General features: G+C 37.6%; 1 long non-coding RNA gene across 1 annotated transcript; it reads left to right on the top strand.

Annotated features, from left to right (window-relative positions):
• Positions 1-156: 156 nt before the first annotated feature.
• On the top strand, positions 157-8,588 carry LOC129350534 (uncharacterized). Its single transcript, XR_008603970.1, has 3 exons — positions 157-6,399; positions 7,029-7,187; positions 8,080-8,588. It is a non-coding gene; the product is annotated as an uncharacterized LOC129350534 (long non-coding RNA).
• Positions 8,589-16,619: the final 8,031 nt, after the last annotated feature.

The following is a 16,619-nucleotide window of genomic DNA, read 5'->3' as shown; positions in this document are numbered from 1 at the left end:
TATATATATATATATATATATATATATATATATATATATATATATATATATATATATATATATATGTATGTATATGTGTATATGTATATGTATATATATATATATATATATATATATATATATATATATATATATATATATATATATATATATATATATGAATTAGACTGTGCATGAACAGTGCTTTCATTTAAATTAAAAGTCTGTTGGTTTCTGAGTTTACTGGCAGGGAGTCACTTGACAGGGACATGCTAACTACTTAAAGCCATATTCTCTTATCTTTATTCTACACTTTGTAAGAGTAGTCTGTTGTTTGGCTTGAAGTGTTTGCATTTGGTAGACATATTGGGTCTTCTCCAGCCTCTGAATGCAAACATACGCGGCCAGCTTCAGGCCAGGCTGCATCACTGAATGCTCGTCTAACCCGGCGGTGTCAGTCATTTGTCGGACGTCTTGTATGTTGCCCGTGTAGTTGTGGAAACATTGTCTTGCCTTTTCAGATTATAGCTAACCATTGTCACTCGTCCACCAATTATGATGTATTAAAAATGTCATTTTGAATGAAGACGCACCACGTGACGCACAAAAGCAGCGATCTACGTAACATGTTTGTGTCATAGAAGTGCATGTCATGTTTAGAAACTGAAGCTGTCGCCGTAACGCAGCTAGTTGATTTAGTTGTTGAAACCGCACTACCACCGTTCTCCTCTAACACTCTGCTCCTCAGTGAGATCCCCTTGATGTGTGTGTCCACGGCACAGGGAATGTTTTGATTTGTGGTCTGTTTTGTCAGCTGTTTGGCAAACGGTTGAATCAGTCGGAACAGAATCTCTGCATGGGGGCCGAGCAGCTCACAGTTGAGGTCTACACACATAAAAAGCCAGGGCTTTGTAAGGACTTAAGAAGCCATTTCCCATCCAAATATTACTTGTTGTGAGTTACATACACACACACACACATGCTAGGCTAGTTGGGTTTACTTTTCCAGAATGTTTAAGCTGTTGAGAATCACAGTGCAATCCGCTCGTTTTGGTTTTTAGTTTGCTAACTGGAATTTTTGAGAGGTTCTTGTTACTTGACCAACATCTTTCTTCGTAACAGCCTTTACTAACTGACAGGTTATATTTTTCTTTATGCAAAATGTCAAGGGCTTTTGGCACTCCATCCACAGTAACCCGAAATGACCCAGATTTCAGTTGTGTTGCCTTAAATGAATGATTTAATAAATAATGGACTAGTAGATGATGCTCTGAGTGTTCCTCTGAACCATGGTTTGCTCTTTTCCAGCTTCGTGTTCACACCACAGTGTGGGAAAGGGCCTCTGCTGGTGGTTCCATCAGTTTGAATGCTAGTGCTAATGCTTTCTTAGACATATAGGGGATCCTGTATGACTCCTTCTAGCCCAGCTGGTTCCACACATAGACTTCATAAAGGCATTCTCTTAAAAAGATGTTGGGGACTGTGGTGTTGTTCTCTTAATGTTTAAACCATGGGAAGACAGCTTTATGCCTCCAGAAAAATGTATCCTTATCTGCAAAGTACACTACATATGGGGGAGGAACAGTCAGGCATTCGTTTCCTGGTCCATTTAATACAGCACAACCTGAATTTTTCTGCTGCAAAACCAAATTGACCATGCTCTTTTACATATATGTCTTTGTATACACATGCAATGTATTTAGTTGCATGTATGTATGAGTATGAGACCTATGGTTTTATCCATGATATGCTTGATCTATGGCTTAGACACTCTTATTAACCATTAAGAGATTTAAAAGACAAATATGGTGCTATCGGACCTCATATTGGGGTGGTCACAGCTCGTGACTGGTCATGCGGACTCATTGATCATATCATACTTAAAGATGCTGCATGTAAGATTTTCTCTTTGGTGCGTCGCTGTGAAATGACTCATGACGGCACATTTTATTTCCGAAGGATCACCATTATAAGCAGTAGCCCCAAGAGAAGAGCCTCTGTTCAGTCCAGTGTGGTTGATTTTGGGATCAATTCCCTATGGGAAAACCAGACAGATATTCAGACTCATGTAACGAAGAAGGAAAAGTTCCAGCAGCAACACGTCACCGGGGCTATGGAATGTACTGTTAATGGTCGTTATTACAGTTCGGCAGTGATGCATTAAGAGAAAATCCTACATGTGTTACCTTTACTATCCTTGATATATGCAGATCTGTTCAACAGGTGTTTTTTTTTTTTCCTACCAGTGCAAGTCAACACCCCTGCAGGTTTGAAAGGACAAGAAGTCACACGTTAACCTCCTTCCCCTCGATTCCTCCCGACACTGTGGCCCAACCTCATGGCCTAGTTTGTCAAGGTGTGATGCGTGTCGCTCGGTAGAAGGTGGCAGTAGTAGTGGTCGTTGCCTCTCCTGGAAGATTGGGTGCTGTGTTTACAGAGCACATCCTTAGTTTTCCTTCTAGCTGCTGAATCGTTTGACCTCCTCTGAAAGGGCAAGATTTGAGTTGTTGACTAGATCGTGTTGTCGAGGCTCTCGCCGCCTCTTTTAAACTATGTCGAAGGAAAGCATCTCCTGCAGCGGGACAAAGAGTTAAAGCAGAGTATAGTCCTGCTTCTGTACTGATTAACTGTTTAAAGCATTGATACCTCATAGGATATTATGGAACGACATTTGTAGTTTGTTGTAGCAGATCGTGTTTTGGTTCCATACCAGGGTTAGAGTTCAGCCTCAGCATTCCTTCCGTGGTCATTCTCATATTTCGTGGAATGCTCAAGCTCATGTTACCTTCGTATGTTTGACTGAACCAAAGATGCCAGCGGCCATGCCCAAATGCTGCTCTTCAGGCCTGGCTTCCTGTCCTTCCAAAAAACACCCCTGCAATTGACAAAATGTTCTTTGTCTTTTTATTTGTGCGATTTCTCAACTGTCTTGACTTATGAAGCAACCCGATTTTTTTCAATGAATTTTCATTGAGTCTATCTCTGAAGCCGTACATGGCATCAAGGATGGTAAAAATGGTTGCAAATTGTTGTGACTTGTTTTGTTTATTATTATTATTATTATTATTATTATTATTATTATTATTATTATTATTATTATTGCTATAATTTCAAAAATGAAAATCCCATGGTGTGCCTCCTAGCTTTATGGGTTTATAAATGTTTTTTCCCTAAAGACCAGCAGTTATACTTTGTATAAAAGATGGATTTTTCCTTATTTTTTATGCCATTAAAGATGAAAAAGCCTGTTTTCTTTACTCTGGACCCAGTAGCTGCACTGGTATACAATCGCACTGATACAAGAGTTAAAAAAAAAGAATAAGTGAATCAATAATAATAATGATAATGACAAATGAAATAAGAACTACAATAAACTTGTGTTTGAAACTTTTATTATAAAAGCTATTAAAAAAGAAAATAAAAAAGAAAATGACTGTTTTTGTACATCAAAATAAATTCTTTTCAAAAGAATATTTTGGATCTAGTTTCAAAATTATTTTAGTGGTTTTCTATGTTCTAAATTTTTGAGACACTGACTTCTAAGACGTGTCACTGTACAAAATGACTTTTTTCTGTTGCAGTGGCCTGATGGGCTGGGAGGGTTACCTGGTGTAACTCCTCATACCAACTTTTGTTTCTTTTCCTTTGGATCTTTTGTTTTTCTTCTGCTTTAGTAACTTGAAAAATGTTGATGGAATAATATGAACTGGGAACTTTAAATCCATCCCCCTGTAGAGCTAGACCCTTCCTCCTTTCCTATTGAATTGCTGTTAGTGTGACGAGACTTGAAATGGGCATTTATTATGATAGTATGACTCCAAAAAAAAAAAAAAATCACAAAAAATATACACAAAAAAAAAAAATAAAAGAAAAAAAGCAAAAAATTGCAAAAGAAAAGTGCGGGGAGGGTTGAAAGAATATATATAGATGGGTTATCTGAGTATGTAAGCAATGGCTGTGAAGATAATGTAGTTTTAAACATTGTTATTACCTTTTAAAATCATTTATTCAATAAAAAATACAAAATCAACTGAAAAGACAACACGTGTCCTTCTATTGTCTTCCACATCCACAGCGGAGGCTTTCTTCAGTAAAGTCAATGATTCATGCTGGATATAAATACTATATTGTCTTTTCAACATGATGTATGAGTGTGTCACATGTCTTTCCAGGTGATAGAGCTGCCATAGTAACAGATTTCATCCAGGAAGAGCAAGATTTCAGTTCCACTCTCTGGCCTCCAATAATAGAGCAGGACTGAATGTTTGGAGTAACTCAACTGATCTCTGCCAGTGCTCTGGTCTGCTTTTTTCAACACTCATCTCAAGTACAGAGTCTTTCCATTTTGTACAACTAAAACACTGTAAAAAGTGAATGATTTAACTGTCTTTAAAAAAAAAACAATTTCAACTGAACAAAAAGAAACTGTAAATAACATCCACTTTAAACATCTGTTTTTACAAATAGTAATTTGCCTTTTTACATTGTGTGACCATAAAAGTACAGTTTTACTGTATTTAAATCAATAAAAATATGATCTTAGAGATAGTTGCCACTATTTGAAAGAAAATTTTGTATGTTAAGGATTAAAAAAAATGTTAAATAATACAATTCTATGACAGATTTTTGCTGTTTTGTTCAGCTACACTGTTAGTTGCTCTGTAAGTACAGCCTTTTGGAGCTCTTAGCATGGGAGGAGACTCTTATTTTTAGTGCAATGTATTTTTTTTCTTTTCATACCTGCTGCCCACAAATGATGGGGTCAAACAGTTTTAATAGGGGTGGTCAGGCTGAAACCATTACTCACATTGGGTTGACAGAAATCGATATCTTGAAAATGTTTTCTTCTGCATGGCAAATCATTTATCCATTATCTATACACTGCTTAATCCTCATTAGGGTTGCGGGGGGCTGGAGTCTATCCCAGCTGACTTAGGGTGAATGCAGGGGACAGGTAGTCAGCTGACCTCATTCTTTGGGAACATAACGTTGCTGAACCTGACCAACCCCAGATCATAACCCTAATCCCCACAGGCTAGTAGGCATTAGCCATAATGAGTGCATTACTTCATCTGCCTCTCTTCTTACCCTGATGCACCCATCACTCTGGAACAGGGTAAATTTGGACTCATCAGACCACATGACCTTCATTCATTGGCTCCAGAGTCCAATCTTGATGTTACCGAGAGCCTTTTTTCCCCAATTAGCCTCACTGATCAGTGGTTTTCTTAGAGCTACACAGCTGTTTAGTCCCAATCCTTTGAGTTCCCTTCGCATGTGCGTGTATAAATGCTCTTACTTTCACTATTAAACATAGCTGTTAGTTCAACTGTTTATTTAATACGATCATCTAAGAGTTTGTTCAGACCGCATTTGTTCCTCGAAGATGATGGTTCACCACTATCCTTCAGGCTTTAATAATGCGTTGGATGGTTCTTAACCTGATTTTAGTAGTTTCAGTTGTTTTCTTTGCTTCATGCAGGCCAACATAGTCCTTCTGAAACAGATTAACATCCTTTCCATGACCACAGGATATGTCTTCCAACATGGTTGTTTAAGAAATGAGAAGATCCTCACTGCATCAGCTAGGGTTAAATAAGCTGTTGCAGCTGAAACGCATTCATCACTGCAGTAATTATCCAATGGAAGGCTCCTACCTATTTGCTTAGTTAAATCCAAATGGGTCTTTCTTTTTGGACAGGCAGTGTACTACTACCAAGTTCTACTGATATATGTTTCTGAACTGATGTGGAGAGTTCTAAAAAAGTACAGGCAGCAAAAATTGCTGCATTAGTAGGAAGTAACTGACCGTAAACTTTTAAAGTGCACTCTGAATCTACTGTGCTTATTTCATATCACGGGAGCATCATCTTTACATATCCTAGGACTTCTAGTATGTTGAGCTGCATACATTACCACTGATCCCTCTAAGCTGCGCGCGTGTGCAATTGCGCACTGCTGACACCGTCTCCGCGCACAGAAAATCTGCGCTGCGCACAAAAAAAAAAAAAAAAATCCAACCAAAATTGTAAATAAAATAAACACATAACAATTCATTCTGTGCTATTTTTCAATGTGAGTCAGTGAGTGACCGGTGACTGGCTGCTGCAGCCAATGATGCGATTCACATACGTATTTACCATAGACTGTATATAATGGTATTTACGTAGCTAATCAACGTCAGGCGTCCTTATGTGCAGCCACCGTTGTTCTCATAAATATGAATGAGTAGATAGGACACGCCCCTTTGAGCTGCGTACTACGGCGAGGCTAAGCTAGTGGGGGTAAAGTTTCAGTGCATTCCGTTGATGTAGACGGCGTGAAAACGGAAACAACAAGTATGCCGGCTCACTGTGCTGCATACAATTACACACTACGTCGTACGATTGAGACAAGGAAACTTGGAATGACTTTTCATAGGTAAGAATAGTTTTTGGCTCTTTTTTCATTATGAAATCTTGTTGAGAGCTTCCAGTCTATGAGAGCTAACTAGTTAGCCACTAGCAAAACGCTAAGGCGAGCTAGCAGCTTGACAACCAAATACCAGACGATTAATAGTAGCTGTAGTATAGTTGTACAAGAAGTAGTAGTAATACTAAAAGTACAAGCAGCAGTAGTAGTATAAACAGCTGTTAGAGTCGTAGAAGTAGTATCATCATTTGTAATAGTATTACAAGTTGTAGTAGCAGTGCCAGTATCAGCAGCAGTAGTGTACCACCACCTCTACTACTAGTAGTACTCACATTGCTATTACTACCACCAATACTACCAATAGTAGTTATAAAGCCTAACTCATGCATATCCAGATTACCATCTATGTTCTTCCTCCAAACCCATTTTATGATTGGGATTACAGGCAGTTCTTTAGGACTGCTGTCAAATAATTGAAATGTTACTAAACAAGGTTATACTTATCAAATTAAATAGCTCTGGTCTCCAGTATATTGGCGAATTCGGTTCTTTGTACTTAATTTATTAGCATGATTTCTTTTTAATATGTTGTCTACAGACTTAATTACTTCTCTGTCTACTTTTCTTACTCCATGTAGGTTTCCCAGAGACTATGGGTTGAGGAGGAATTGGAAGTTTGTCGGCTTAGACCTGTTGTCATTCCATCAGTGTTAAACTTCCTGGCTCATCTTGGAAGAGTACATGCCAGAAAGACCACGACCAAGCAGCCTTGAGATCTTAGGCAGCGTCTCCCTGAGGTGGGTGTCGACGGTGTTCACAGTCAGGTCTGTGGTAATCCCATCAAAAAACAAAACAGAAAAAATCTAGATTATAAATCAACATGTAACCAAAGCACTCTGTGTATAACGCCATAGTATAGGATGTAGTTCAGAAAATGTCAAAGTATAGTATGCTTTACTCAAGAATAACATAGTATGGCCTGTAGTTTATAGTACAGCATGTTGGCAAGAAAAAAAAACAAAACATAGATTATTATGTGGTTCAAAAAGCGCAAAATGATAGGATGTTGCCTAAAACTGTCATGTATGATATGTGGTTCAAAAAATGTCAGAGTGCAGTATATTGTCAAAATAGTATGTAATTCAAGAAAACATCAGAGTATGTCATCTAAAAAATTCCATAGAATGATAATTTCATTGCACAAGTGAAAGTGTAGTAACTTTTAAAACTGTTGGAAGTCTTATATGTTGCTAAAAAAAACAAAAAAAAATAAAACAAAAAAACGTCACAGTAATATGTCAATTTAAAAAGCCTATAGTATAGCATGTCGCTCTAAAAATGTCACAGTATAGCCTTTAGTCCACAGCTGTCAGTAGGTGAGGAGCAACACAAAAACAGTCCAAACGCTGGTTTCCAGAGGGTTAGACGAGAATTTATTTGAAAGAGTAAATTACAACAACACAACATGTGAGGGGGTTAAAAGCAAATGGGTGTTAGTAAAATAAAAATAAATCAACAGAACCAAAAGTGAACTTCATGTTGACACTGATGGGCATTCCAACCAGGAACAAAGTAAAAGATCATCAATATGGAAAAACAACTCTTCCTGCTCACCTCTTAAAACCCCAAAACACACCGCAGTAGCATCCTAAACTAAAACTACCAATGGGTTCCCTGTTTTACTTTCAGAACGATTCAAAGGTCCCTCTCTATCTCCCTACACATCCACCAACCACTGAAATACATCTCCAAAGTTCTGCCGGGCCAGCTCAGCTTCCCCTCAGAAGAAGTTCCACCAGATGAAGGAGCCTTTTGAGAGGCAGCTGGCATCGTGATTGGACTGTACTTTGGTCTGTTCCATTCCAGCTTCAGCTCCAGAGACGGCAGGCGGGACGAGTCAACGGAGGCCGGGTGGACGAAGGCATGCAGCTGAGTACAATCCAGAAAACAACAGAGGAGGAGTGCAGCGGCCCAGAGCCAGAACAAACAGAGTAGCATCGTATGTCTCTTAGAAAACATCATAGTATAGCCTTTGCTGTGAAAAAACGCCATCATATACATCGTATATTGTACAAATAACAAGTCAAAGGAAAGAGACATACATTGTAGAATTGTAGTAATTGTGGGCTGACTGATTTACTGATTATCAGTATTTTATTTTTTACTGGTTAACGGTAATAAATACATTTAAAAATGGTGCTACTTTGGCTCTGAACCTTTATCTACCTGTGGTCGCTCTGTCTTCTGGAGTGATTTGATTGGTTATACATAACGAATAAAACTCCTTTAACTTAACATCTGTAAACAAAACAAAAACGTATCAACAAAGTTTTCTGTTAGAGTTTGTGTTCTTCTAAGTTTAACTCCAAGATTTTAAATACTTTCATTTACTGCAAATGAATATCTACTCCAAATGTTTCACTAATAATCATTATCAGCCTTAAAAACCCACAAAACACCCCTCTATACTCGAACACACTTAGTACAGTCCGGTTCCCCCTTCTATAAATCTGCTTGGAATCTTCCGCTTCCTGTTTGTCAAAGTGGCCTTCTACCTGGACAGGTTTTGTTGGAGCTCATGCAACAAACATTTTGGGTAACTGCACTTTAATATGGATGGATGACACTGAATTAGAGTCTGTTTTAATGAGACTGAGTTAAGATGTGTAGCTCTGTCATTAAATAGGAAATTATTTCTCAGAATTCACAGAGAAAAGTCTGAAATGTTTGCTAGGTTAGCGTCCCACATGTTCTTTGGCTCAGCTAAAGCTAACTCTCTCCAACTTCTGGATCTCTTGAGTTGCTTGTTGTTAAAATATCTAGCTGTAGATGCTGAAGCTCAGAAAGTCTGAGATGTTTGTTCAAAATAAGCTCATTCTCAAGTCTTATCTGAACAGTCCTCTTTTGTTTGAACTTTCCCTAAACTTAGGAGTTAATGACAGAGCAGCACATCCAGACTCAGTCTCATTTATGTAGAGATTAAACTTCAGTGTCATTCATTGATGTTAAAGTGCAGTTTTTCAAATGTTTGTTGCACATGCTCCTGACCAAACCAGTCCAGGTGGAAGATGATGTGACGAGAAAGCTCCAGAGGATGAATATCACACATTTACGTTGGAAATATATGTCCTTTAATTTGACGTTGTCATGCAAATGATGTTCAAATGTTTGAGTGTTTTGTTGATGTTGGTTTCTAAATGTTTTTTGACACTCGGCCCCAAAGATTAAAACCTTCTACGGCTCACAAACTGCAACAATTCACACATTATCAACTATCTTTCTGACTAAACTAAGATAAAAAGTGAAAAACTGCCTGATTCCTGCATCATGAATGTAAATCTTTTTGGTTTTTATGAGAGTAAACTGAATATATTTGGGTTTGACATTTTATAAACCAAAACAAGAAATGAATTACTGTAGAAAACAATCAGCAGATTAATGGTCAAAGAAAATGTGTTTTCCAACATATATGACTGAATTACTCCAACATTACAAGATACATACAATTTGAATTCAATTTTATTTATATAACGCCAATTACAGGTCAAATTGTCTGAAGACACTTTATTTTTTATATTTTTTGTCATTTTTAAAATATGACAAAGTAAGAAATTTAAACCTCTTGACTAATCCAATTTATTATTTGGTTTTTAAGACACTAATTGACAATTAAAATAACTTTCTCCACTAAAACTAATAAACAAGAGGTCAAGTAGAAGGAACAGTTTTAAATACTGCAGTCCCACGATGACAAGAGTAAAGTTTGTCAACAAAAAGTAAATCTGCTGGTGGATTCCATTAAAGTCCTAATAAATGATAATAAAGTGTGATACTAAAGGTTTGTGGTGCTAAAAATGTCAAAGTAAACATATCAAGTTGAACATCTGGATGGAGGTTGATAAAAGTTGACCTTCCTTCATTTCTCTGGAGCGACTCCATGGATTTTATGGATGGTGGTTAAAGAACTGCTCTTCTAGTGGTCTTCCTTCTAGTTGCTGTAAAAAGTCACTCCATCCTGGCCGACCTCAACATCTCTTCATGACAACTTGTTCTGCCTCAGACCTGGTGGAAACTCCAGAAACTCGGGAAAACCCGTGGAGACTCGAAGAACTCGTCAGGCGGGGGAAGGTGTGGTGGGTGGTGGGGGGAGGTGGGGGAATAGAGGGGGGAGGCCGCCACCCACCTCCCCGCCTACTCTCCGCCCTGACTCCACCCAGACTCCGCCTTGGCTCCACCCATGTGGTCACTTCATTAACTACGATGTCAAAGGGACGACGAAATTATTTCTTTTTATCTGATCTGTAGCTCAGTGAGTTAAGGACTTGCCTATGGAGCTGCAGGTCGCTGGTTCAAGACCAGACACTTCTTAAATTTTCTCAAAATCCTGACAAAGACAAACAAAGAAAAGGCCGGTGGCGGGTCTTGAACCTGCGACCTTCCACTTGGTAGTCCTCTTCTTATCCCCCTGAGCTATCCGCTCAGATACTAATTCTTCTTTTTTTTGCGCATTTATCATCTATTTTTTGTCGTTTTCGAGTTTTTTTTTAACTCGAGTCTCGACTCGACCGTTTTTCTCAGGAGGTTGGACTTCAGCCTTTGTGCTGGAGGGTTGAACCCTCAGTTCCAAGACTTTCCAAAGCCTCCACACCTCCCGAGTCCTCAGGACCTGAGCTTTCACACAGTCTGAGGGCTGAAATTTTCTAAGTCCCACAGTAGTTCTCTGTTAGATTGAACTTTCAGACAGTCCAAAGACTGATATCTTCTAAGTTCCTGAGTAGTTCTCTGTTAGTTTGAACCTTTCCACAGTCCGAGGACTGAAATCTGAAAAGTTCTTGAGTAGTTCTCTATGAGTTTGAGATTTTAGACAGTCTGAGGACTGAAAACCAAGAAGTTCTTGAGTAGTTCTCTGTTAGTTTGAACCTTCAGACAGTCTGAGGACAGAAATTTTAAAAGTTTCTCAGTACTTCTCTGTTAGTTTGAACTTTATGGTTAACAGAAGCCTTAAAACTTGTGACCATGAGTCTTGATTTCACATTCAGACCATCCATCTGAGTTCTTCTCAGACCTTCACCTGTGGGTTTTTTAGAAATGCTCAACAAACTTTGATTCTCTTCACTGAACAGTAAAGTTTGTAGAGATCAGAAGGTAACATTACTTTGATCAATGTTTTCAAATACTAGTAGACTTTATCTGGAAAGCAGTTTTCTGAAATGAGCTCTTAGTAAATCTGTCCACAATCAAATCAAGAACATAGAAAGAGGAAATGTTTGAAGAAACAACTTGATGTTCTCATTTCAGACTAGAAAACGCTTTAATATCTTTGTCTGTTTTTGCTCTTTTTGATCGTTTTATTGTCTCTTCTGTTTAATTTGATCTTCTAAAGTTTAACTGGTGTCTTTTCAAATGTTTTGTCATTAGTTTGATTCTTCTTAAATGTTTAGTTTTGCTCTTTTCTCACCTTTTATTCTTTTCTAATGTCTGATTTGATTTCCAAATGTTTTGTCTTTTGTTTGTTGTTTTTTCAAATGTTTTATCGGCTTGTTTGAAAAATTTCCTTTTCTTTCCCAATGTTTAATTTTTCGAATAAATCTGTTAAGGTTTTTCTTTTTAAATGTTTTACCATCTTTTAATTTTTTATTTTCTTTTTTAATGCTTCATTGTATTTTCTGTTTAATTCCTATTTAAAGTTTTATTGTCTTTAAGATTTAATTTTCTAATTAAACATTTAATTTTTTAATTAAATGTCTTGACTTTTAAAGGTTTAATAATCTAATTAAATGTTTTGTATTTTTCTAAATGGGTAATATTCTTGTTTAATTGTATTTTTTAAATGTTTAATTATCTAAAGTATTTCATATTTAATGTTTAATATTTTTGTTTAAAAATTTTTGTTTAATTTCATAATTACATGCTTTGTATCTTCCGTTTAATTATCTAATTAAATATTTTGTCTCATATAATTTAATTGTATTTAATGTTTAATTTTCTTTTTAAAAGTTTTATTATATTAAATGTTTTTTTCCTTTGATTTAATTGCTTTTTTACTGTAGTTTATTTCTTTAATCTTTTTTTTCTGTCAAGATTTTAACCCCAACCTTAAAAATGAAACAAACCCTTAAATCACAATGAAAATACTTTTGTTGTCACAATTATGAGTTAGTCAATTATTCAGTTTATCACTTGAGCTTTATTTGTTTAGCACCTTTTACACAGATGACAAAACTAAATAAGCAAAGAGAAAAAAAACTATGCTGAGACTATGATTAAAACTCAAAAACAAACAAAAAGATTTAACATCGTAATAAAATATGTTGTGTCCAGGGGATGGAGGGAGTTTATTGAAGTCTTCTTGGGCTCACATGGGAAATCATTTAAAATATAAACTTGATATTCAGTCTAAGGAAACTGCAGAACAACAGAAGAACCAACAATATCTCCTGTTTTCTCCTTTAATGAGTCGATTCTTGTGCTTTCAGACCAAAGAACTACAGACTCTTCACAACCTGCTCAAACTCTTGGTACAGGACCTCACCACACGGGTCAAGAAGGTTTCCATCTCATTTCTACTCTGAAGCTCACCTTCTCCTGCTCAAACTGCTGACAAATGTTTCTGCTGCTCTAAAGTCTGCTCTCCAGAACTTCCTAAAAACTCTCAAAGTCTCTTCTGCTGCAGGTTGCTTTGTAGAACTTTTCCAGAAAACCTCACTAAACCACATGGAGGGGCCTCAAGATAGTCGTCCAAATGAAACCATACAAAAACCAAACTAGCACAACCCAAACGCTAAAGTCTCCTGCAGCCTACCAGAGAACCTCTGAGAACAGAGAATCAGGACAGGAACTCTTACCTTCTGGACAACCAACATAGGTTCTCAAACAAGAATACAGAATGTGTCTGACCAAAAACCTCTAAAGACTCACTACAGCCAAGATAAAGACACAACTCAGCTGCACCAAATCCACTAATCACTGCACACATTAGCACCATGTGCTAACTGTGGCTAAAGGACCAGATTAACCAAGACAACTATCCAGTACAAAGCCCTAAAACACACCAAGAGACACATTAAAGCCTATTTTACTGCTGGAAGCTGCAAGCCAACGCCTAAAAAACAAACTAAAGCAATGGAGCCAAACCCGGTTCATTGGTGAAGAGAAACAGAGGAAATGTTTGTCTGCAGCTAAATAAAGCAGGAAGACACTGAGCTGCTCAGGTGTTCCTGATAACACCAAGCAGCCACCTGGACAGCCAATAGGAACACAGCTTACTGGAAGTCCAGAGGGCTGGGTTAGTGAAGGAAATTTAGTTTAAAGTTGAAGCAGAAAGTTAACAAAGAAAGTTGAAAACCACCTTCTGATACCTGAAATCTCTGAGTTTTCACACAAAGAACGCCTGAACATGTCAAACTGGTTCCATAGTAGAACCATCATTGTAAAAACGTCATAGTATGGTGTGTTGCTCAAAAAACATTAGGACCCGGCTGTCAGGGGACAAACATGTAAGAAACATGAGAACAGAGAGAATCCAACCAGTAGGTCACAGTTTATCATCCCCCAGTCATCTCCTGAAGTCCATATGGTGAGAGACATCAGTATCTGGTTGTTAATTTACCAGAGGATGCTTATAATCATGCTGATGTGGTCTGTACTCTACAGTATTTTAGTGACTCAATAAATGCCTAAGTTGTTTTTTTTAAAAGTGCTTTTTAGTTTTTAATGAACATTTAATAGCCTATATGTAATCAATAAATGGCCTTTGTCTATCTTAAGAAAAATTCACTCAGAACTCTGATATGTTAACAGTACTAAATAAATCAATAAATACATGCATACACACAAAAATAAGTTAATACATTAACTGTGTTAAGATTTAGATTTTTAAAAAAAAGTTGTTTATGTTTTTGCAGAATCCAGTATTGCTCACTGGTTGGTCATTACATTTTATTAGTTTGATTTCACTGTTTAAAATGATGCCACCTCTTTTCAGACAGAACCTGTGATAATAAAACAATACAAAATTTTTAGTTCCGTGTTAATAAAGCACTTAAAGCTTTAAGTATGGCTAAATGCTTTTTTCAAAATTAAATATATCACTCCTTAGGTGGTAGTGGCCCCAAGTTCAGTAAAGTTGGAAAGATATTCACAGATTCAGACTTCCAGCATCAATAACTCGTTAGATATAGGTTGTCAAAACATAAACGGTGCCTCTTTCCCATTGTTGCAAGGCAGACAATGTGCTACAAGCCCAGTTTTATCAAAAGTAGCTGTCTTTCAAGCTACAGGAATAACATTGGTGTCTATGGAGTGAACAGAGTCCGTCTGCAATTTGCAAAGCCGCTGCAACAGTAAAGAGAGACAAATATTCAATAACTTCACTCTTATACATTGTAGTGTCACTAAAATCACTGCAGCCTTCAACTGGCTCCTGTTGACAAAGTGTTTTAACAGAAATGTAAATGCTGTAATTTGATTCTTTTAATGAACCATGTAACTTGAATGGATGTGATGCTGGTGTGACCACAGTGCACACGTCTGATGTTGCTCACAGTGGTCCAAGGGACGCTCAGGGAGTTTGTGTGTTTGCTCACACTCATGAAAAATTACAGGGAACATTGTATTACTGGTATGGAGTTGTGACTGTAACATGGAGAAGGATCCTCCCATGCTTGGCCAGTCTTTCTCCCTTTACTTCCCCTGAAAGGACTCAGCACCAACTCAGGAGCAGTCCGGGCAGGTGTATCCAAAAATACTTTGCTGCTTGTTACATGATACTCAGAGCTAAGAGCTGGGAGATAGCTGAGTGGTTCAGTCTGCTGTCTGCGTGTAACCACACATGAACCCAGCTGTAGCCAGAGATCAGATCCAGCCAGCACTTTACTTTCTCCTCGGAGTCCGCCTCGGGGCCTCCATCTGTCTGGATAAGTGATACCGATAAGTGAATGAACTCTAAAGTGGTGATGTGAAAGCAGTTGCCGCCCCCGCTTTCAATTTACATTCAAACCACTTTTATTTCACCATTCAACGTCTCACGCGACACGTGTGTTCGAGAGTGTGTCGACTTCACCGGGCCCATTAGCTGCTGCGGTAAAACCCCAAAGTAACCGCATCATTTTGAAGGGAAGAGCAGCATATTGAAACATCTCTCCCCTTTAATCCACAGTCAACTTTAGGCCTCTTCGCAGCCACTGTGGTGGTTTTAGATCAACCTCCTCTCTTCGCCGTCTGCAATCACGAGGTGCTACAGGCCGTTGAAAACTCTCTGCAGCTCACTTCAGTCGATGCGCTGCACTTAAAGCTTTTTACCCCGTCTGGCCTCACAGAGAACAGTGAACCATAACGGAGCAAAGGCAGGAGGCTTTATGAGTCAGCCAACAGCTTGGCAACAAAGGAGTTTTGCAGAATGCTGAGAGGCCCTATTATCTGAGGAATAGCTTGACATTTCGGGACATAAATTTATTCGCTTTCTTGCAGATGAAGAGACTGATACTCCTCTCATATCTCTCAGTTAAATATGAACCTGGGTAGCTTAGAATAAAGGCGGAAACACACAGCCTGGTTCTGTTTAAACTTAACAGAAGCTCTGTAATTAGCATGTTATGTCTCATTTATTGAATCAAATTGGAATAGAAAGTCATCGCCAGACTAAAAAAGGTTTCTGCATTTAACACTCGTGTTGTCCTGCGGGTCCAACTGACCCATTTTAGAGATATAAAAATATATTTTCACAGTGAAACTTCTATGTCCACATTTTTGGGAAATCTTTGAACTTCTTTTGGGGGGAAAAAAGAACTGTTAAAAATGTTTCTTTAAGAACATTCACAAAAAATCAACCAAAATCCAAGGAATTTCACTGGATTTTGGTTGATTTTTTTTGTGAATGTTCTTAAAGAAAATATTAGCAGTTTTACTGATATATATGTAATCAATTTAGATATTTTTAGGGATTTTTTTGGAAGATTTTTACTCATTTTTTGAAAATATTTACAAGAATTTTCTTGCCAAATTTGGGGGATTTTTTTTTTTTTACAAATAAAACTTTTAAGGGAATGTTACAACCCCGGCTCGGGGGGGAAGGGAAGCAACATAAACAGTTGTTGGTGGAAAAATCAAATTATTTATTACAGAAAAGGTTGAACAGAAAATGTGCAAAATACTATACAAACTGAGGCAGAACTGAGGAAGAGGGCTGGTGGGTGCTGCTCAAATCAAAGAAAACATCAAAACACAAAAAG

Source organism: Amphiprion ocellaris, chromosome 14, assembly GCF_022539595.1.
Source record: "Amphiprion ocellaris isolate individual 3 ecotype Okinawa chromosome 14, ASM2253959v1, whole genome shotgun sequence".
NCBI lineage: Eukaryota > Metazoa > Chordata > Actinopteri > Pomacentridae > Amphiprion > Amphiprion ocellaris.
Note: the sequence above shows the minus strand (reverse complement) of the source record. Positions and strands in the feature narration are given on the sequence as shown.